This window comes from Alligator sinensis, unplaced genomic scaffold (assembly GCF_000455745.1).
Source record: "Alligator sinensis unplaced genomic scaffold, ASM45574v1 scaffold196_3, whole genome shotgun sequence".
In the NCBI taxonomy this organism is placed as follows: domain Eukaryota; kingdom Metazoa; phylum Chordata; order Crocodylia; family Alligatoridae; genus Alligator; species Alligator sinensis.
In genome coordinates, this window is record NW_005842264.1 from 1061788 (window position 1) to 1067901 (window position 6114).

The 6114-nt window shown below is 37.7% G+C and overlaps 1 protein-coding gene across 5 annotated transcripts in view; it reads left to right on the forward strand.

The window, feature by feature from the left end:
• The window catches only part of SLC25A13 (solute carrier family 25 member 13), a 143358-nt gene that overhangs the window by 42951 nt on the left and 94293 nt on the right, over nucleotides 1-6114 (forward strand). The window lies entirely within an intron of this gene.

Genomic DNA, 6114 nt, shown 5'->3' on the forward strand with positions numbered 1-6114 from the left:
TTTTATCTTTCTTTGGTTTCCTTCCATTATTGTTTTCTCTTTCTTTGGGATAATGGTCATTAAAAAAGTGGAGATAAATCAGGAAGAGAGGAAAGGTTAGACAAAAGCATGTCTGTGGAGCTTTGGCCTGGCATGATACTCTGTAACACTAGTGAACACTTACAAGGCTGTAGTCAGTTTTTTCTGCTGCTGCTTGTCAAAGTTATGACCAGCAACCAAAGCATTTGAGGAGTCTGACATTGGAAGACAGCACTGTTGCTGTTTACACATGGTACACATTTGTAAGGTTGACTTCACCAACAATTGAGGTTAACCTCTTTTTTTCCTTTTTTCTTTCTTATTTAATGTGGTCCACATATTTGTTGTTGGTGTGTCAGGCAGGTTGCCACTTCAGCCCAGATTAATGTGTTTTTCAAACACTGGCTTAAAGGATATTTAGAAAAAACTTAAAATTTGAAGTTCATAGTTTGGGTTTTTAAAAAGCAGAACATTTAAAAATGATTCATAGTGCAAAGCTGAGTGGTGATTGTTGTTTGGAGTAGAATGTGATTCAGATAAGAAGAAAGAATAGAAAATGCATGCTTTCTACAGATTGTACGTAGATATAACCAAGTACTTTAGTGTTCATTTTTATGCCCTCTCTCTTGCTCACCTGACCCTCACAAACCTCCTGTGGTTAGGATCTGTAGACCTTGCAGACAAGTTAACATGATGATTGCTATCCCTGGTAAAGGAATTCTTTAAAAGGTTACATAGCTTTAATGCAGTGAGAAAGTGATGGCTTCAAATGGAGTATAACTAGAAGTGATAAACCCTTCTTAGCTTTCTACCACTCTTCCCTTCCTCTGGTATGTAAAGGTTGCTTTTTCTGCATTATGCAACTTCAAAGCCATTATGTAATGGGAAGATTGGAAGTATGACACGTACCTTCTGCATAAGGTAGCTTGCTCTAGAAGAGATGGCAAAATCTTAAAATATGTATGTAGCTTCTGTAACCTCACTGACAAATTAAGGTCATAAACTGACCTTGTTGCAAAATCCTTGTTAGCTACAAGAGTTTGCATTTGCAGTGGAGATATTTGCTTGGTTCTAATGGCCACTAATCTAGAGTACATTTATTGCAATCAACTAGCAGCAGTTAGTCACTGAATATGTTTTATCTTTGGAAAGTCTCTTGTAGTTTCCAGGCTGTCCTCTATCAGATGGGCTGGACCATTCCGAACAAATGGCAGAGGTTCAGAAAGCCAAAGAATTTGATAGTTTCCTGTTGTCTAGTGTCACATGATTATCTTACTACATGCCCTGATAGCACATTCCATTCAAATGGTGGTTAAAGACTCCAGTGAATGATTATCTTCTACTTCGGTTTGCTCTTGGTTTTTTGGTTCTGATAACAAAAGGTTGCGTTCTCTAAAACAGGCTGCAACCTGGTAGTCTGATAGCTTGTGCAAAGTGCAAGTCTGCTTTTGTAGCTTTGCCTTTTAACTAGCTATGGAATGTTCAGAGATTCACAGATGTTAACACTAGAAGGAAGTGTAATATAGTTCAGCCTGATCACTTTTGTAACACAGGCAATCTGCAGGGAAAGTATCTTTCAAGAGAAACAATGAGTTAATTCTGGTGTATTTTTAATGGTTTGAAATGCTCAAGTGCAAAGTGCTTGTATAAATTCTTCTAGAATAAGTGTCTTGGCTCTTTGCGTATATCCAAGTGCTCACTTCAATCAGAAGATAGATCTGTCCCTCATGGTGGATAGGTACAATTACTGTTGTCCAGAGAACCTAAGATGCTCCAGTGATAGATCCTATAGAAATCTCTAAGGCAGTCAAATAAAAATTGGACCATGAAGCAGCAGTTGACTGGTTAGCTAAACTTCACGGGAATTGAGGATGTTTAACTGTTCATCCCAAAGTTATCTGTATAGGGTCCATATTGGAATCTTGAGAAGTATCGAAGGAACCATCTCTGTGCCAGTTGTCCCCTCTTGTGAAGAAAACCTGGCTCAGAAGTAGCACCACTTATGGCTCCCTTGCTCCTGGGTTCTGGCAGGTGCTATGTAGTTTTGTGCTTGTGAGGGTGGAGACTGAATTGATTTGACAGAAGAAATGTGTAGATCTTGAGGGGAGGAGGGGGAAGCCTGCATTATTTCCTCCTAATTCCACTTCTCCAGACAGCTCAATTGGAAGTGATAGTACAGACTAGGATTGGATTATGTTTTACAAGGAGCCCTACAGAGATGGTCATGGTAGCAGTTGTACTACAATTCCAATAGAGCAGCACTGCTAGGATTTCATGGTTTTTGAGGGTTGGTCACAGGTGCTAGATGGTGTGACAGAGATGCAAGATCTCTATAAAGTTAGGCTGAGACTCTTGTGAGCCCTGTTGTAGGAGGAGTAAGTCCTGTCCCACGTCAAGGAAATGGGGAAGAGTTGCCTGTAAGGGTACCCTACTTAAGGTTTTGTTCTGCCAAGCTCTCTTCTTTTTAATTGAAAAATACTTCAGTTTGCTCGGATTGGATCAGAAGCATCTTCCAAAAATATGATGCCTGTACCAAAGCATTATCAGGAGTAGTCCAGGCATTTCCCATTCTGTCTCCTGTAACATAATGTATTTTTGTCTGCTGTTGTGCTTTAAATGCCTGTCTAACAAAATAAGTATTTACTGTACATCTCAGTTAGTTTGGACTGTAGTAGCTAACACATTTTCCTGAGAAATACTGTACGCTTTATTTTTAGAAAGGACAAACCATTCAGAAATTACTCTTGGAAATGCTAGCTTTTTTCATTTCTATTGAATATAAATTTACGTCTAATGCACCAATTTACGTTATGCTTAGTTTACCTAGGTTGGAGTATAAAAATAATAGATGTAGCTTCAATTTGTGCTCCATTATGTTATCATGCTTAAATTGCTGATACAGTAAAACATATGCATTGATTTCTGAAGAAACCTCTTCATTATTGCATTTGTATGTATTATTACAGTGGGTAATGGCTTTTTTTCTTTGTATGGCTACATGTGGACTTTTCTGGTAGAAAAGCTTTACAGCTGCTTGGCATGCAGATGCTACAGAGAGGAACACCAATATAAAAGCTGAGGGAGAGAGAGATAGGGAAGCTGTAAATAGTGGTCTTGATGTACCAAATCTAGTGGGTGGATTAGCCTTGTGATTTGTGTGCCTCTGTTAAGATTCAGGTTTTTATTCTTTCCTGAGTAAATTATACAAGCAATAGTAATACCAGTGTTAATGAGGGTAGGGTGGGGGTTGGAAGAGGCCTTTGACCACACAGAATATCTGGATGCTTCATTCATAATTTGTAAACATATTAGTGATTTCCCTCTGCATCAGTTAAAATACCGGATTACTTGGATTTTCTTTTTTTAGCCTTTCAGGTTATAAATGAGCACTTGTTTATGTAGGTAAAATAACTCTTAAGTAGTATATTGAAGTTTGTGTTAATATCTGCTGTTTAATGACATCTAATGATATTCAGTGAAGGGTTATGCTAAACCAAAAAGAAAATGTGTTACCCAGGCAACTGCCCTTGAGCAGTATAGAGCATCAAGCATATGGCTATGTAGTACACATTATTTCAGCGTCTTTAAGCATTAAGAATCACACGTGTAATTGACTGTGAAAAATTACTGCTCAGTTACTGTATTGTATGGTCATAATAGAAGTAAATGAATACGTCATTGTTGTTAGAGCAGATCTGTTGGGAATCACTAGCAGGCTAGTCTACTTAAGGTGCAAAAATACAATAAGAAGAAAATAGCTGGTTTAATTAACATCTAAAAATTGGGTTAATTTGAATTCAGCTGGCACAGCAGATATTAATGTCTCTTCCTAATCATCTGGCTAGAACCTTGCATTTGTATACTTTTTCTTAATCTTCCCATAACCATGAATAATTGTGTTTTAAAATTGATATGGGTTATTTTAATAATCCACCTTGGAATGACTTATTAGGGGTTCTTATTACTCAAAAATGCTGATGAGCATTGTGTTCCAAATACAAAACCCTGCACTAGCCTATATGGTGGGGAATCTTCATCAAAACCCAGTATGACCCACAGGTGCAGGGTAGCATGTTGTTTTGATTTATGGTATGTTAGGCTCTACAACTTTGGTATATTAAGAGGATTGTGCTACGAAAGGTATATTAATAAACCCAAACCATTTACTTGTTAACCTATTCTCTGTATGCAATATTTGCACAATTAAAAAGTAAAATCAATTTGTTCCTTTTTATAGCATGTATTCATAGCTACATTCCATTGTTGGTGCTATTGGGGTGTTTTTTAATAAGTATTTGTCCTTAGAAATCTTCCCCAACCCCCCTGCAGCATTGATAGCATTATCAAATCTATTTGTTTTTCATTTACAAGGATCAGTCATTTCCACTTCCTCCCTTGCACATGAAATGTCCTGCTTGTTTTGGGCCACAAAGACCCTTGCTCTCCTCCCTCCCCCTCCAGTTTGAATCTCCTTTAAAGCCTTGTTGCTTCATCAGTGCCCCTGTAAGAAGTGTTGACTACCATATTAGTAAGCATAAAAAATCTATTTAATACATCCCATAGTTCTTATTCATTGTGTATTATCTGTATGCTCTCTGGAGTCTGAACCATCTGCATTTTATGTCGTGTTCACCATTTTAATAATTATAATCCTTAATAAGTAATAATTAATACTTTTTAGGTTTTAGGCTTTAATTGTAAAAAACAATAAAATAAGTAAATGCAGAAGTAAACTAAAAATAAATTTAAACTGATGTTTTTTGCTTCAGATCTGGAGGAAAAATCACACCCACTAGGATTTTGGTTTTGAAAAGTTGAAGATTCCTTATGTTTTAAAAGAGTAAATATTGCCATGATGTGTCAGACCAGTGGACTGTGCAGTCCATTATTCTGTGTCAGTAGCACTAAGTGGTTCAGGAGGAAGTTATCTGTTATGCCTTTTCTTCATATAGTAAATTCTTGCAGGACCTGCCAGGGTGGTGACTTATTCACCAAAGTATGAATATTGTTATCCCTTATAAATGTTTAATGTAACTGATGTTGATCTATATATGTTTGACAAGATTTTACTGATGCATATATAATCTTGTCAAATTCTTTTCCTCAATGTACTTTATGGCAGCAAGTCCCAGACGTAAAATATTTTTTTTAATTGTAAGAGTATGTCCAACTCTTTTTCTTTCAGGCAGCTAAAAGACATTCCATTAAAGGTCCCATGGGATCTAATCTGCAACTGTGCCTCCTGCTATGATGCACATACATGGCAGGAGGTGCAGTTGAGAGATCCCAATTGCACCCTATTGTTGATGCAGAGGTAGCAGGGAGTATGATCCTGGGCTCTCCCCAACACTGAAAAGTAGCAGCCTAGATGCATGGTGCTCCCGAGGCTGGGAATGCAAGTCATCTGATTGGCACTCCCAGGTGCGGGAAACACTGGAGCCCTTCAGGGGTTCTCTGATCCCAAGGGCAGGATGACAGATCAGCTGGCTGCTTTAAATCTAGAGGAAGAAGGCTCTGATCATCAGCTCACTGAGGGTGCCTGCCAGCTGATTGGTGCTGGCCACAAATTCAGTTTAAGGTGTTATGGGAACCAGCCACAAAGTTATTACACCAAATATGTGTAATAACTTTGTGGCTTAGTTCTTATTTTATCATGCCATTAATTGCATAAATGTGTGGCTGTGTTACTACTTAATACATGATTAACTGGTCAGTTACACCTTCAGTGCAACCTTAAACAGGGGGCTCAGTTTCATTGAATATCCCTTGCATTCTAGGTCTTCAGATGCTTCTTATAAAACAGCTAATCTGTGGCTATGATTGCTGCAGTGCTGGTTTCCAAACTTTTTTTGGTTAATTTTATAACTTTATTGATATATGCTTAATGAAAAAAAGCGCATCACTCATGATGAAACCAGATTGCCACTTTATTTAATGTCTCTATTTTCCAAACCATTCTAGTTGAACTTTTTTATTGAGATTATCTGCAATGACACATTGAGGGAAAAGATTTGGGATTCCAGCTAGCCTATAATCAGTTATGTGCATGAAGAGCTCAAACGATTTTTTCTGTGTGTATCACTTGTCATTTCCCTA